The 17,625-nt window shown below is 41.7% G+C and overlaps 1 protein-coding gene and 1 non-coding gene across 2 annotated transcripts in view; both read right to left on the bottom strand.

Moving 5' to 3' along the window:
* UBE2G1 (ubiquitin conjugating enzyme E2 G1) overlaps positions 1-17,625 on the bottom strand; it is an 83,341-nt gene that overhangs the window by 32,113 nt on the left and 33,603 nt on the right. The gene's annotated exons all lie outside the window — the stretch shown is intronic.
* Positions 6,423-6,526, bottom strand: LOC126033272 (small nucleolar RNA U13). Its single transcript, XR_007504387.1, has one exon. It is a non-coding gene; the product is annotated as a small nucleolar RNA U13 (small nucleolar RNA).

The raw sequence follows: 17,625 nt of genomic DNA, 5'->3' as shown, positions 1-17,625 counted from the left end.
TTTTCTTAATGTTCTTTGTAAGTTCAAAATTTAGCCGTCAGCAAGGGGATTTCTTCTGATAACTCTGGGTGGATTCTGGGTGATTGTCCTTCCACTGTAACTTTACCTTGTCCCTATTTCTTTGCATTATTGTTCTCATAATTAAAAATTAAAAATAAAAAAAAAAGGGGGCCGGAGCAATAGCAATATGGGAGACTTTTGCCTTGCATGCAGCAGACCAAGGTTCAAATCCCAACATCCCTATGCCTGCCAGGAGTAAATTCTGACCACAGTGCTAGGAGTAACCCCTGAGCACCACTGGGTGTGGCTCAAAAACAAAATGGGTTAATAAGCACAAAGTGGAAGAACTCTTCTTTCAAGGCTATACTTTCCTCCCACTTTACCTATGTCACCTGCAACTCTTGGCAAGACAGTCAGATAAATGAATTTCAAGGGGCTAGAGTGGTGGTGCAACGGTAGGGCATTTGCCTTGCAGGCAGCTGACCCAGGATGGATTGTGGTTCGATCCCCCAGCCATCCCATATATATAGTCCCCCAAGCCAGGAGCAATTTCTAAGCACATTAGCTAGGAGTAACCCCTGAGCATCACCAGGTGTCCCCTCCCCACCAAAAAAGCCAGCCATAATTCCACCTGGAGAGCCCACCTCTTTTTATACTAATCCCACCTGTGATGAGTAGTGAGCCAGACAAAAGTAAAGAAATTGCAGGAAAATAATCTCCAGCACAAAGGTTACTTTGTGAAAATATGCCATAGAGGACTTTCTGCTACTAAAGAGCCCAAAAGAATACGGGGCCGGGCGGTGGCGCTAAAGGTAAGGTGCCTGCCTTGCCTGCGCTAGCCTCGGACAGACCGCGGTTCGATCCCCCGGCATCCCATATGGTCCCCCAAGCCAGGAGCGACTTCTGAGCGCATAGCCAGGAGTAACCCCTGAGCATCACCGGGTGTGGCCCAAAAACCAAAAAAAAAAAAAGAAAAAAAAAAAGAATGGGAAATTTAGCTTTTACTCCCTTAAGATTCCCTTCCGGGCATTCATACATTCAAATACTGAAAGAGTGGTTGGAGCGGGCCGGAGAGATAGCCCAGCGGCGTTTGCCTTGCAAGCAGACGATCCAGGACCAAAGGTGGTTGGTTCGAATCCCGGTGTCCCATATGGTCCCCCGTGCCTGCCAGGAGCTATTTCTGAGCAGACAGCCAGGAGTCACCCCTGAGCACCGCGGGGTGTGGCCCAAAAACCAAAAAAAAAAAAAAAAAAAAAAAAAAGAGGGGTTGGAGCATAGTATAGTGGGTAGGGTATTTTTCCCTTTTATGCAGCCCAACTTGGGTTCAATTCCTGACAGTATATATGGTTCAACCGAGTTCGCCAGGAATGATCCCTGAGCAAAGAGCCATGATAGAGAGGTGAACAAACCATCTGTGACCCAAAACAAAACACACACTGAAGAGCTTCCACGGATCAAAAAGGAAGCATCTTACTTCATCTTTGCAACATCGTGTGACCCAAATATACACTAGAAATTGAGGAAAGATAGCCCATTAATAGCAGTTTGTATTATACCATTTGCAGTCACAACTTTTCTGCAAGAAGCAATACAAAATTAAAAGTTTTTTTTTATTTATGCCTTTAAGGCATTATAACAAAACTCAGGAAAAAAGGGATGTTGTTAAAGATATGCCTATCCATGTCTCAGAATAAAAGAAATCAAAGCTATAAATTTAAATAAAATATTGATGAGGATACTTCGAACTTTTTTTTTTTTTTTGCTTGTTTTGGGGTCATACCCAGTATCACTCAAGAGTTACTGTGTCTCTGTGCTCAGATTTTCCTGGCAGGTTCAGGGGACCATATGGGTTGCTGGGGATTGAACCCAGGTCATTCACATGCAAGGTAAACCCCCTATCCACTATGCTATTGCTTCTGGCCTCATTTAATTTCTTATTGTTCCATGCTTATGTTCCTTAGAATTTTATTTTTACATAATAGTGAGTGAAAATGATATTCTGGAATAGGTAATAAGTGCCAGGTGCTATTAGAAAAAATATTCAACACAATATAACGAAGTTTTAAATGTAAAGGATAGAGTGGGAGAGAGTATTTGCAACATAATAGGTACATGTCTACTATAATCCAGTTTCTATAAATAGAAAAGGGGCTGAACCTGCAAAGGATACAAATACAATGATGGAGGAACAGAAACAGCAACAAACTAAAATATCAGAGACTACTTAGGACTTTTTTTTTTAATCACCATGAATTACAAAGTTATTAATGATTGAGTTTCAGTGGTAGTAATGTTCCAACATCAATCCCTTTACCAGTGTCTATGTCCTTCTATCAGTTTACCTCCCCATCCTCCCCAATTCCCCAGCCATTTTTTTTCCTTTTTCCCTTTTAGACACTGTGGGTTTACAATTTTGTAGCTGATAGGGTATCATGCTTATTACTTTATTACTTCCTTTCAGCACACAGTCCTAGTCAGAACAAATTTTATTTCATTTTAATTACGATAAAACTTTTTTTTTTTTGGTTTTTGGGCCACACCCAGCTATGCTCAGGGATTACTCCTAGCTATCTGCTCAGAAATAGCTCCTGGCAGGCACGGGGGACCATATGGGATGCCAGGATTCGAACCAACCACCTTAGGTCCTGGATCAGCCGCTTGCAAGGCAAACACCACTGTGCTATCTCTCCGGCCCCATAATTAGGATAAACCTTTAAACATTAATGTGCCTTACCAGTGAATGGTCTTGGTTTCAAATCCCCCATCTCATCATAGTGGCTCAGGGGCCACTTCTGGCATGCTCACAGAACCATGTGTTGTGTCAGGATTTGAATAAGTGTTTCAGCAAACAATTTAACCTTTGTACTATCTCACCAGTCTGTTATATCTTTTGAATTGGGATGCTTACAAGTGGAGAACATGGCTCCATGCTCTCTTCATTTGTCCAATCACAGACCAAAGTGGTGTCTCGGAAACACCCCCCTCCCTCTTGACTATTTCCAAAACATAAAAGGATCAAGTGTGTCTCCTTTGTATATCTCAGATGTATTCCCTTAACATCTATAACTCTTTTCGAATATCCTCATATAGTGACAATTTTGCCCACTGGATTTGTTATTTGATTGTTTGATTTTCCCCCTTTGAGATCTGTTTTATAAGCAATACTGGTAGAAGAATATCTCTGTATAGATTTCATGTTTGTACCAAGTTACAGGGAATGTTGGACTTTATTCATCAGCCCCCAGATGCATCAACAATATCTTGTGGCATTGCTTCTCTTTTGCATAGGCACATTAAAATGGGGAAATAATACATATGCAAACATTTCTTATCTAATAGAGATGGGGACACAAATTTGGTAATGTAATTAGGCCTTTTACCCTGAACATTGGCATAATGATTTGGCTCAGGCCTCAGAAGAATGGGCATAGCCCATACACACCTGAACAATGGATACCATCTATGGAAACAACCACAATTGTCTTTAACATTCCCAGGATCCAAGCCTCTACCAGGGAAGACCTACCACCGCTTTGGCAGAGACTTACTCCAAGGAGTGCTCCCAACACCCAGACGATTCAGCAACAGTCTGCATGCAGGGCAGATCACTCCACATTTAATGGTATGCTGAAACTAGACGATGCTCCACATCAGCCTGACATCGATGAAAGTAATGTACAGAATCCAGAGTCTTTAAATATAAGAATCTGATACCAACAACAGCTAAAGTGTGAAAAAGTTTCACTGGGACCTTGAGAATGACTGGAGTTGGACGGACTGGTTTGCCTGGAACCCAAAGTCTGTCTTATGCCAATAAACTGAGGTGAGGCCTTTTTAGTAATCAGGTCAAGGATTTTTTTTCCTTTTTCCCCATTTTTCTGGACCTATGGAAACAATGGCGATTGCTACTATCTATCACACCTTTACTTTTTTTTTCACTTTTTTCCTTTAAGGAAAAAAAATACAACTTACTGAACTTAAAAACAATTGTAGTAGAATGCCTATCTCGAATACAGGCAGCGGATAGGAAGGGGGTAAGGGGTAATGTTACACTGGTGAAGGGGGGTGTTCTGGTTATGACTGTAACCCAAATATGATCATGTTACTTAAAAAATATATTTAAAAAAAAAAAAGAATGAATGAGGGGACTGGAAAACCTGTCTAGAATACAGGTGGGGGGGTGGAAGGAGATTTGGGACATTGGTGGTGGGAATGTTGCACTGGAGATGGGAGGTGTTATTTACATGACTGAAACCTAATCACAATCATATTTGTAATCAATATGTTTAAATAAAGAAAAATATTTAAAAAAATATATAAAAAAATGAATTGGGGTGCTTGCTAAGATTGAATTCCTGGAGGCCGGAGAGATAGCATGGAGGTAAGGCGTTTACTTTTCATGCAGAAGGACAGTGGTTCAAATCCCAGCATTCCATATGGTCCCCCAAGCCTGCCAGGAGTGATTTCTGAGCACAGAGCCAGGAGTAACCCCTGAGCACTGCTGGGTGTGACTCAAAAACCAACCAAACAAACAAACAAACAAATAAAAGATTGGATTCCTTTTGGGCTGTAAGTTGAATGCAGTATAGTGCAAAGAGTAGTTGATCAGAGATAAAGTATGTAAGTAAGGTACTTCCTTTCTGAGATATTGGTAATGGTATATTGTATATGTGATTACACTTCTGTGCGTTGGATTTAAATTATCCTATGAGACAATCTACCAATAAAGAAGCACAGAAAACTAAAATACAAGTTTAATCCTTGAGTTTATAATAATGGTATTTAACAGAATAAATGTTCACCATTACATGGTGTTATTGAACCATTTTGTTTTGTTTTTGTTTTTGTGGGCCACATCCATTTGCTGCTCAGGGGGTACTTCTGGCTATGAGCTTAGAAGTCGCTCCAGGCTTGGGGGGACCATATGGGACTCCAGGAGATTGAACCACAGTCTGTCTTAGGCTAATGCTTGCAAGGCAGACGCTTTACCTCTAATCTAATTTTAAAAAGAAAATGAAGACCAGGGACAGAGATATAATTCAATGGGCTAAAGTACTGGAATCAATCTTCCTCTTTCATGAATGAGGCCTGAATTCAATCCCCATTTCAGTCCCTTGAACACCAAAAGTGACAACCAAGCCACTAATATCCTTTGAGCACTACCAGGTATGAATTACCAAACCAGCAAAATTATCCCTCCTTTTCTATACAGGTTGTACTGTAATGTAATCAAATAGCATTATGTTCTGAAATCATTGTAGAAACTACATTTAGTATTATCAAGTGAATCCAGATCTACCTTTTGACTCACATTCCCAATTCCAAATAGCAATTAATGTTATCAAATAAGTCTCTGTACAGGGAAATCACAATGCCATTATTATTTTAGTCCAGGCATGGTAAGGTGGGAATGGAGTGGTGCAGCAGAATTGGGGTTACTTTTGGCTCTGTGCTGAGGGAACCATATGTTGTGCCAGAGATCAAACCGGAGTTTGACTAGTGCAAATTCCTGTACTATCTCCGAGAGTGGGGCGGGTTTTTTTTTTTTCTTTATAACATTTGATATTTTTCTTTTTGGTTTTGGAGCTATACCTGGAAATGCTTAGAAGTTAATCCTAGCTCTGTGATTCCAGTGGTGCTGGCGGACAAAGTTCTAGTACTCAACCCTTGAAGTGTCTAGTCATTTAAAAAAATTCATCTTGGGACTGGAGAGAGCACAGTGAGTAGGGTGTTTGCCTTGCACACAGCTGACCTGAGTTTGATCCCTAGCATCCTATATAATAACCTGAGTACCACAGGAATGACCCTTGAGCACAGAGGCAAGAGTAACCACTGAACACCACTGGTGTGACCCAAAAACCAATAATCATCATCATCATCATCATCATTATCATTTCATCTCTTTATAAACAAACCACCACTTATAGAGTTATCTAACATCATCCCTAGACATAATAACTTACCAAAAATATGGAATTTCTTTAAAAAGTACAGATTTGGGACCAGAGCAGATTTGGGACCAGAGCAACAGCATAGTGGTAGGGTGTTTGCCTTACACGCGACTGACCAAAGATGAAAAATGGTTTGATCACCAGTATTACATATGGTCCCCCGAGGCTGCCCAGGAGTGATTTCTGAGCACAGAGCCAGAAGTAACTCGAGAGCCACCAGGTGTGGCCACCCAAAAAAAAAAAAAAAAAAAAGTCACAGAATTGTATTTAAGAACATCCCTGGGGGTACAGTTAAAAAGATTTAACAAAAATAGGGAAAGCTAGCACAGGGTTAACTTATATATAGTCAACCGAAAATGAACCTCTAGCACCACATACAGTTCTCTTGAGTACTGTCAGGGTCACTTCTGAAAACAAAGCCAGGAGAAGGCCTGAGCATCACCAGATGTAGCATTTTTTTTTTCTTTTTCATGTCAGAAGGGTCATGTGCTGACATCGTAACAAGGTTGAGGGGAGGGACATACCACACAGGCGTGTGAAAACCCGATCATCATGCTTATGAACCGGAAAAGGATCCAGATGTAGCTTTTAAACCAAAACAAAACAAAGGTACAGGGGCAGGAACGGTGGCACTAGAGGTAAGACATCTGCCTTGCAAGCGCTTGCCTAGGACTGACCGTGGTTCGATCCCCTGGCGTCCCATAAGGTCCCCAAGCCAGGATCGATTTCTGAGTGCATAGCCAGGAGTAACTCCTGAGCACCACCGGATGTGGCCCAAAAAACCGAAAACCGAAAACCAAAAAACAAAGGTACAGATTAAACACCAAAACAGCTGTCAAATGAGAGAATATGTGCTTTATTTCCCCCTTTTCATTTCCTTTTGTTGTTGAAACGCTCACACTATTTTCTGTAGTGTTCAAATTTCCTACAACAAATGTCTGTTTAGAAAAACTGAAAGAGGGGCCGGAGAGATAGCATGGAGGTAAGGCGTTTGCCTTTCATGCAGGAGGTCATCGGTGCAAATCCCGGCGTCCCATATGGTCCCCCGTGCCTGCCAGGAACAATTTCTGAGCCTGGAGCCAGGAATAATCCCTGAGCACTGCCGGGTGTGACCCAAAAAAACACAAAAAAAAAAAACCACAAAAAAAAAAAAAAAAAAACTGAAAGAGGAAAAAAGGAAGAAATTGCTGACAATAAGGTTTTGAATTGTGGGCCCGGAGAAATAGCACAGTGGCGTTTGCCTTGCAAGCAGCCGATCCAGGACCAGAGGTGGTTGGTTCGAATCCCGGTGTCCCATATGGTCCCCCGTGCCTGCCAGGAGCTATTTCTGAGCAGACAGCCAGGAGTAACCCCTGAGCACCGCCGGGTGTGACCCAAAAACCAAAAGCCAAAAAAAAAAAAAAAAAAAGGTTTTGAATTGTTTTGTTTTGTTTTAGGGTCACAGCCAGCAGTGTTCCAGGAAAACTCCAGGAGCTGGACTGGTGATGCCAGAGACTGAACCTGAGCCTCCTTCATGTAAAATGTACTTTGAATATGCTCAGCCCACTGAGCTATGCTTCCAGCTTTTAAAGTTTATTAATGAGGAGCCGAAGTGATAGCACAGAGATAAGGTGTTTGCCTTGCATGCAGCAAACCTGGGACAGACTCGGGTTTGAACCCTGGCATCATATGATGCCCAGAGCCTGCCAGGTGCGATTTTTGAACACAGAGCCAGGAGTAACCCCTTAGCCCAAAAGCAAACACAAAAAATGAACAAAATAATAAGTAAATTAAAAAAAAAAGCAGGAGCTGGAGAGAAAGCATGGAGGTAGGGTGTTTGCCTTGCATGCAGAAGGACAGTGGTTCTAATCCCAGCATCCCATATGGTCCCCCGAACCTGCCACGAGCGATTTCTGAGTGTAGAGCCAGGAGTAACCCCTGAGCACTGTCAGGTGTGACCCAAAAAGAAACCAAAGCAAGTGGGGCTGGAGCGGTGGCGCAGCAGTGCACACGGCTAACCTAGGACGGACCATGGTTCGGTCTCCTGACGTCCCATATGGTCCCCCAAGCCAGGAGCAATTTTAACATCAGTTAAAATTTGGCCTTTTTTGGGAAATGAAAGTCATCTTAAATTTCCACATCATAATAAAACAGAGAATAAAGTCAGGCTAATACGGCTTCAAGATTATATGTTGGTGTGTTCTATAAACACAAAACTTAAAGCAGTATAGAAATCATTTCCTAAACGTTTTCATCATATTCTGGAAAAAAAACAAGGAAGGTACTTAAAGGGGGGGGGGGGAGAGCCTACCTTCAGTAAAAATAAACACACAGCTATTATCCATGGCAGCAGGGCACTGAGCTTTCTTGTTCTTTCTCATTCCTTCTTTTCCAAATATCCCTATTCTCCAATGTTTCTTCCCACATATATCTATCAGTTTCATTTTAATTCTAGGTATGATCTTAACACACACCCCTTTCCCATTCATGTTTTTTTTTATTTGTTTGTCTTTTGTTTTGGGTTACTTTCGGTGTTGCTAAGGGATTATTCCTGGCTCTGTACTCAGAAATCACTCCTTGTGGGCTAGGAGGACTATATGAGATGCAGGGGAATTAAACCCAGCTCAGCACTCCATGAATCATTTGGGGTGAACCCTGGCCACCTATATACAAAAACATGCATAGTAAGTAGCCCTTTGACTCTCTCCAGAACCTCAAAACATAACTTTTTATGAAGAAAGACATTAAAAATAATGATTTTATAATGTCAGCAACACCTAGATGATTGTTTATTTTATCCTATTTATACCATGAACTGTGTAACTGATCAAATCTAAGCTAAGCCCAACATTTTATCCATTGTATTATCCTTCTGGCCTAAAGTAGCGAAACCTTCTAAGAAGAAAACTAAAGCATTACAAGAACAGAGAGAAGGAATCTCCATATCACTTTCCTTAAAGGTTTGATAAGACGGCATTCCCACCAGCAGTGAATAAGAGTTCCTGTCTCTCCACATCCCCGCCAGCCCTGCTTGTTCTCATTCCTTGCGATGTGCGCCAATCTCTGTGATGTGAGATAGGACCTTGTAGTTGTTTTGATTTGCATCTCCCTCATGATTAGTGATGTGGAACATTTTTCATGTTCCATTTAGCCATTTGTATTTCTTTTTTGTCAAAGTGTCTGTTCATTTCTTCTCCCCATTTTTTGATGGGGTTAGATGATTGTTTTCTTGTAAAGTTGTGTCAGTGCCTTGTATACTTTGGATATTAGCCCCTTATCTGTTGGGTATTGGGTGAATAGTTTCTCCCACTCAGTGGGTGGCTCTTGTATTCTGGGTCCTTTGAGGTGCAGAAGCTTCTCAGCTTAATGCAGTCCCATCTGTTTATTTCTGCTTTCACTTGTTTAGAGAGTGCTGGTTCCTCCTTAAAGATGCCTTTAGTCTCAATGTCATGGAGTGTTTTACCTACGTGTTATTCTATATACCTTATGGTTTCAGGTCTGATATCAAGGTCTTTAATCCATTTGGATTTTACCTTCGTACATGATGTAAGCTGGAGGTCTAAGTTCGCTTTTTTTGCAAGTGGCTAACCAGTTGTGCCAACACCACTTATTGAAGAGGCTTTCCTTGTTCCCATACGATCCAGCTATATCACTCCTAGGGATATACCCCAGGAACACAAAATTACAATACAAAAATCCCTTCCTCGCACCTATATTCACTGCAGCTGTTTACAATAGCTAGACTCTGGAAATAGCCTCGGTGCCCCTCAGTAGATGAATGGCTTAAAAAACCTGTGATACATATATCCAATGGAATATTATGCAGCCGTCAGAAGAGATGAAGTCATGAAATTTTTCCATACATGGATGTATATGGAATTTATTATGCTGAGTAAAATAAGTCAGAGGGAGATAGACACAGAATAGTCTCACTCACCTATGGGTTTTAAGAAAAATAAAAGACATTTTTGCAATAAAAGACATTTTCTCAGAGATAAAAGAGGAGAGCTGGAAGGTCCAGCTCATGACATGAAGCTCACCACAAAGAGTGATGAGTGCAGTTATAGAAATAATTACACTGAGAATCATCATAACAAAATATGAATGAATGAGGGAAGTAGAAAGCCTGTCTAGAGCACAGACCAGGGTGGGTGGGGAGGAGGGACACTTGGGACACTGTTGATGGGAAAAGGAAAAAACAAACAAACAAACAAACAAAAACAAAGAGAAGGGGGCCGGAGTGATAGTAGAGTGGGTAGGGAGTTTGCCTTGAAGTGACCAACTGGGGTTTGATCTTCAGCATCCCATATGGTTCCCTGAGCAATGCCAGGTGTAACCCAAAAGTTAGCTGCTGCTCCAAAAATAAAGATTAGAGATGAGGCATGTGGGGTGATAGGTAGTTTATAATTTTCCAAGTGAATTCAAATATTTCAAACAGACATTACTGAAATACCTTACGGTATTACAAACCATCAGGAAAATACTTTTTAAAATAAGGTATGGGGAAAACAATTATATGGTGGGCTCAGGGGACCATATGGGATGCCAGGGCTCAAGCCCAGGTTAGCTGCATGCAAGGCAAACATCTACCCACTGTACTAGTGCTCTGACCACTCATTTCTCATCTTTGACTTTCCAAATTCAATCAAGTTTTATGAGTTTTTCTTCCCCTTCAGATATTTCTTTTTCTAGGTAAAGCTCCTTTCATTTCTATTTCTCTTCTACTTTTCTGGAATACCATTTTTTCAGTTTTAATGTATTATTTCCCTTCCATCTGCCCTCTAAACGGTCTTCTAAAAATATTTCGTTTGTCCTCTATTCTTCGCTCAGCACTCTTGCTTTTAATAATTTGTTCAAGTAAAAGGCTTTCAAATTCTACTTTCTTTACAGGATGGGCTGCCAATTTTCTCATAAGTTTCAGAATCCATCTCTCAACAAAATCATTTCCCAACAGTTGTGTCATCACAACTTCCATCTAAACTCATCCTACAAACAAAACAGACTTTAGAGTCAGATAGTTACCCAAGAACTTAAGAAGCACTCCGGAAAGATGAGGCCTCTCTCCCTCCCCCTTTCTCCTCTCTCCCTCCCCTTTTCTCTCCCCTCTCTCTAAAAGAAAAAAAAGAAACTGTTACCCAAAATTTAGCAATCTAATCTTCACTAAACTTCCTCTTACTCCTCCTCATTTCCAACTAGCCTAGTAATTGACGCTCCTACTTTAAGAGCCTCCCCCACAATCAAGTGAATGAACTGCCACAGACTTATCTTCCTGAAATATTTAGTTATTTTTTTGTTTTGTTTTCCGCCACACCCGTTTGATGCTCAGGGGTTACTCCTGGCTAAATGCTCAGAAATTGCCCTTGGCTTGGGGAGACCATATGGGACACTGGGGGATCCTACCGCAGTCCTTCCTTGACTAGCGCTTGCAAGGCAGACACCTTACCTCTAGCGCCACCGCACCGGCCCCAATATTTAGTTATTAACATAAAGGCGACACACACACACACACACACACACACGCAAGCAAAGCCCCAATATTTAGTTATTAACATAAAGGCGACACACACACACACACACACACAAGCAAAACCTCAAATCAGATGGGGCTGGAGAGACAGCACAGTAGTAGGGCATTGCCTTGCATGCAGCCAATCCAGGACAGACGGTGGTTCAAATCCTGACAGCCCATATGGTCCCCTGAGCCAGCCAGAAGTGATTTTTGAGAGTAGAGCCAGGAGTAATCCCCTGAGCCCCACTGGGTGTGATCCAAAAACCAAGAACCAAAAACAAAACAAAAAATAACTCAAATCAGAAATAAAGATTCACATTCCCACTGGTGCTCCAGAGCATTTTACTGTCAAATGAACTACATTTTAGCTACATAAATTATGCCCTTACAACTCATCTTGTTTGTTTGGGTTTTTCTTGGGGGGGATCACACCTGGCGGGGCTCGGGAGTTACTTCTGGCTCTCCACTCAAATAATACTCCTGGCAAACCTGGAGGACCATGTGGGAGCCTGGATTCAGACCACCATCTGTCCTGAATCGGCTGCATGCATGGCAAACGCCCTACCGCCATGCTACCTCTCCAGGCCCTTACAACTCACCCTAAGGTAGCTATTGGGGGCTATTTATTTAGGGGGAGGGAGATTTACAAGCTCACATGATCCATCATATTGATTAAGTTAAGAATGAGCCTTGGGCCCAGAGAGATAGCACAGCGGCTTTTGCCTTGCAAGCAGCCGATCCAGGACCAAAGGTGGTTGGTTCGAATCCTGGTGTCCCATATGGTCCCCCGTGCCTGCCAGGAGCTATTTCTGAGCAGATAGCCAGGAGTAATCCCTGAGCACCGCCGGGTGAGGCCCAAAAACAAAAAACAAACAAACAAAAAAGAATGAGCCTTATAGGGCCAGAGCGAAAGCACAGTGATAGGGCATTTGCCTTGCATGCGGCTGACCCAGGACGAACCTCGGTTTGATCCCCGACATTCCATATGGTCCCCAAAGCCAGGAGCGATTTCTGAGCACATAGCCAGGAGTAACCCCTGAGCATCATCTGGTGTAGCCAAAAGAAAAAAACCCAAAAACAAACAAACAAAAAAAAGAATGAACCAGGTTCTATAGTTCCCCATTAGTTTCAGACAAACCAGGTAGTAATAAATCCTTCACAATGGTAACTGGAGGAACCATATACAGTACTAAAGACAAAACCTGAGTCTCTAGCACACAAAGCATGCTCACTAGCCCTTGGAGCTATCTCCCCATAAACCTTACTTTTACTTTTAAGTGAGTACAATGGGGCTGGAAAAATTATGCAGGGTTTTAGGTGCTAGCTTTGTAGGCAGCTGACAATATCTAATTCCCTGGCAAAGCATGTCTCTAGAGCACTGCCAAAAATGATTCCAGAGCACTGTCAAAAATGATTCCTGAGCACTGTCACATATGGGCCCCCAAAATTTAAAACATGCTAAAAATATTATATAGCATGTGTGACTTCAAAGAACATAAATTAAGAGTAGAGAAGATAGTTTGAAGGGCTTGAGCTTTACAAACATGGACCCTAAGTTTGGTCCCTGGATAATCCCTTGAACAGCACACCAAACTAAGAGAAGTCCCTGAGTAAAGCCAGGTGTCCAAAACAATTTACTCTGAATTTCAAAAATAGTTTTAATTTTTACAACAAAGTTTCATATTTACAAGCAGTGAGTTATGTTACTTATATGACTATTTGCCCACTTAATTCTGGGGGAAAATGGACCTATAGATTTAGATTCTAACTTGTCTCTAGAGGAGTGGTTTCATTTCTAAGGTTGGGCACAGCAGATTTCCTATTCCAGTTATACCACTAGTCAAACACCCTAGGCAGATAATGCCTAATAGTCTTCCTAGTGCATGCTGAGTAAGATGACTATTTTTTGACAAAAAAAAGCATTATGCAAATCAAAACAGTATTATTCACTAGCCAAAATGTGAAAACAACCCAATATTTATTGGCAGTTGAATGGGTAAATATAGTATATATACACATAACAGAGTGCTACTCAGTCTTAAAAAATAGATCCTAGAGGCCAAAGAGCTCAAATACATGGAGCACACGCAAAGAATGTGGAAGGCATAGGTTTGGAGCTCAGGCCCATATGATCCCCTGAGCACTAGGTATACCCCTCCAAAAAAAGAAATTCTAATGCATTCTTTAATACACTGAATCTTAAAAGTAAAATAAAATAAGTGGAACACAAAGGGAAATTTGCATGATTCTATTTGTATTGACTTCACATCAATGGTGCTAAGAGGCTACTACTCCCTGCTGGGGCTTAGGGGAAAGAGGATCACACCTGGTGGTGCTCAAGGGGATCATAAGATGTTGGGGGTATAAACTAAGATTCCAGCATATGCTCCAACACTGCTGAGCTAGGAGCCTAAAAGTGGGTAGGGTGCTTGTCTTGCACACAGCAAGACTGAACATGCGTTCAATCTCTGGCATCCCATATGGTTCCCCTAGCACAGTGCTTCTCAATTATTTTCTGTCATGCCCCCTAGGAAGAAAAAAACATTTTTGCTATCCACCCCCCCCCCCCCCGCGCAACTGTAAATAGAATCTTTATTTAAAAAAAAACTTTGGGGCCGGGCGGTGGCGCTAAAGGTAAGGTGCCTGCCTTGCCTGCGCTATCCTTGGACGGACCGCGGTTCGATCCCCCGGTGTCCCATATGGTCCCCAAGCCAGGAGCAACTTCTGAGCACATAGCCAGGAGTAACCCCTGAGCGTTACCGGGTGTGGCCCAAAAACAAAAACAAAAACAATCAAAAAAAAACTTTAACCTGCAAAACAAAAATAAATAAAATAATTTGAGCTATTTTTTTAATCAGAGGTGATATCTAGATTAATGGCTACAATAAGCATGGGTTGTGGTTCAGTAGATTACATTCCTCATGTGTGTGCAGCGCTGGATCTGACCTCACACTACAAAACTTAAACATCAAAAGGGATATTTTGATATCATTATTGTATAGCTAGAAAACCTAACGAAGTCAAATGAAAACATCAGAATAAAGAGAACTGCCAAACTAAATCAAGCTTTTTTATGTAAAAATGCTAACTAAAAAGTACAGTAAGAAATTATACTAAGCAACAACTATGATTTCAAATTTTTTAAATTTAAAACCTAAGCCAGAGCAATAGTACAGCAGTAAGGTGCTTAATTGCCTTGCACAAGGCCATCCCAAATTTGATCCCCAGAGTCTCATATGTCCCTAAGCTCTGCCAGAAGTGATCCTTGGGTACATAGTCAGGATTAAATCCAGAGCACCAGAGTGTAATACTCAAAAACAAAAAGTTTAAAAAGCCTTTCTTAAAAATTAATATAAACAAACAGGTTTAAAAGAAACCCTGCGGGCTGGAGAGATAGCACAGTGGTAAGGCGTTTGGGCCTTAAACGTAGAAGGACGGTGGTTCAAATCCCAGCATTCCATATGGTCCCCCCCCCCCCCCAGCCTGCTAGGAGCGATTTCTGAGCGTAGAGCCAGGAGTAACCCCTGAACGCTGCCGGGTGTGATCCAAAAACCAAAAACCAAAAAAATAAAATAAACCCTGCTTAAAAAAAATCCCAGAGATTGGTCCACATCTCCACTTTAAGATTTGTGTACTGGGGCCCGGAGAGATAGCACAGCGGTGTTTGCCTTACAAGCAGCCGATCCAGGACCAAAGGTGGTTGGTTCGAATCCCGGTGTCCCATATGGTCCCCCGTGCCTGCCAGGAGCTATTTCTGAGCAGACAGCCAGGAGTAACCCCTGAGCACCGCCAGGTGTGGCCCAAAAACCCAAAAAAAAAAAAAAAAAAAGATTTGTGTACTCAGGTTTTTTTCCTCTGGAGAAGTCCAAAATTCTCAAGAGAAAAAAATTTCTCAACAACATACTGATCTCACATTTCTCAAAGCAAATTAATTTAAATTTAAATAAAACTTTGTTATTATATAAAATACCCCAAGAAAAGCATGAATTTGTTTTGTTTGGGGGCCACAGCTACAGTATTCAGGAGACCATATGGGGTGCTGGAGATCAAACCCAGGTGGGCTGAATACAAGGCAAATGACTACCCACCGAATTCCAGTCCCAAAAGACATGAATTCTTAGGAAGTCATATCTTGTTCTAGAAGAAGGTGACACTGAACAATGCCAAACCACCCTTAATTAACCTATAAATACAACACAATGCCCTCAATGGAATCTTCAATTGATAACTGGAAATATCAACTAATAACTTTTTTTTAACTAATAAGTTTTTTGGTTTTGGTTTTGGTTTTTGGTTTTTTGGCCACACCCGGCGGTGCTCAGGGGTTACTCCTGGCTGCTCAGAAATAGCTCCTGGCAGGCACGGGGGACCATATGGGACACCGGGATTTGAACCAACCACCTTTGGTCCTGGATCGGCTGCTTGCAAGGCAAACGCTGCTGTGCTCTCTCTCCCGGCCCAACAAATAAGTTTTTTAAGAAGACAATTTGGCGGAGCTGGAGAGATAGCATGGAGATAAGGTGTTTGACTTGCATGCAGAAGGACGGAGATTCAAATCCCATCATCCCATATGGTCCCCTGAGCCTGCCAGGAGGGATTTCTGAGCATAGCGCCAGGAGTAACCCCTGAGCACTGATGGGTGTAACCAAAAACAAACAAACAAACAAACAAAAACAACAAAAAAAACGACAATTTGGCACTATTAAGTTTTCCTTTTTAAGAGCCGGATAGTATGGCAGGTAGGAATTTGCCTTGCATGTGGCCAATGCAGGTTCAATAACTGGCATCCCATATAGTCCCCCAAACCCGGTAGGAGTAATTCCTGAGAGGAGTAACCCTAAAGCATCAAGTTTTTGGGGGTGTGACCCCCAAAAAATCTGAAACAAAATAACAACAGATTTCCTTTTAAATTCCAGTTAAATTTTATTCTGCTGAAAAAAAGACACAGTTGAGAAAATTACTAACTTATTCTAACACTACATTTTTAAAACTTCTTCTTTTGGGGGGGGGGGTGGGCCACACCCAGTGACGCTCAGGGATTACTCCTGGCTATGTGCTCAGAAATTGCTCCTGGCTTGGGGACTGTATGGGACACTGGGGGATCGAACAGCGTTCCATCCTAGGTTAGCGCATATAAGGCAGACGCCTTACTGCTTGCACTACCACTTCAGCCCTATTTTTTTTATTCTGTTTACAGACCCCCTACTCTTTAAAATCTAAAATAAAATTTGAAGCGTCTTATCTTCCACTTCAAGATATTTTTATTTCCCACAATGCTATTTCCTCTATTAAGATTTTTCACCGGGGCCGGTGAGGTGCCACTAAAGGTAAGGTGTCTGCCTTGCAAGTGCTAGCCAAGGAAGGACCACGTTTTTTTTTTTCCACCATTGGTAGTCTCTTTTAATGAATTCTTAGTGCTATCTTAGTTTGATGAACTAAAAATTCATGTATGAATTTATATTTGAAATAATGTTTTTGAACTGCTAAACATTCGAGTTATCAAATAAAGGTACCAAAAAGCCTGTTGGGAGATGGGTGTGTGAAGAAATCTATACCCAGCAGTGCTCAGGTGGCCCACATTGCAGACAACGTTAGCTTCTCTACCCCTCCCCTCAAAATTATTATTTCCTGAGATTATTCCTGGTTCTGTGGTTCCTGAAGTGACCCCTCTGTAGTGCTCAGGGTCTATGGCAGGAATCAAAGTGATCAGTGGGGCTGGTGCCAATAGTACAGTGGATAGAATGCTTGCTTTGCACATAGATGACCTGAGTTCAATCACTGGTATCCCATATGGCCTATTCCTCTGAGCTCACCAGAAATGATTACTGAGTTCAAAGCCAAGAGTAATCACTGGTGTCACCCCAAAAAAAAAAAAAAAAAAAAAAAAAGAGTTGGCAGCACACAAGACCCTATCTTCTCTCCCTGACCTCCAAAGTCTTCAGCTGTGTCACTTTCACACTTCCATTCTTCAAGACATTCAAGCTAAACACTTTTTTTAAAATACATTTTTCTCTCAGATATAATTACTCTATAAAAAAAATCTAGTTGCTGAATCAATAGAACAGTGGATAATAAACTTGCCTTGTACACTGCCAGCCTGGATTTGATCTCCAGCATCCCATATGATTTCTCAAGCAGAGCCAGGAGTAATTCCTGAATGCACATCCAGGAATAAGCCCTGAGCAT

This window comes from Suncus etruscus, chromosome 1 (assembly GCF_024139225.1).
Source record: "Suncus etruscus isolate mSunEtr1 chromosome 1, mSunEtr1.pri.cur, whole genome shotgun sequence".
In the NCBI taxonomy this organism is placed as follows: domain Eukaryota; kingdom Metazoa; phylum Chordata; class Mammalia; order Eulipotyphla; family Soricidae; genus Suncus; species Suncus etruscus.
Note: the sequence above shows the minus strand (reverse complement) of the source record. Positions and strands in the feature narration are given on the sequence as shown.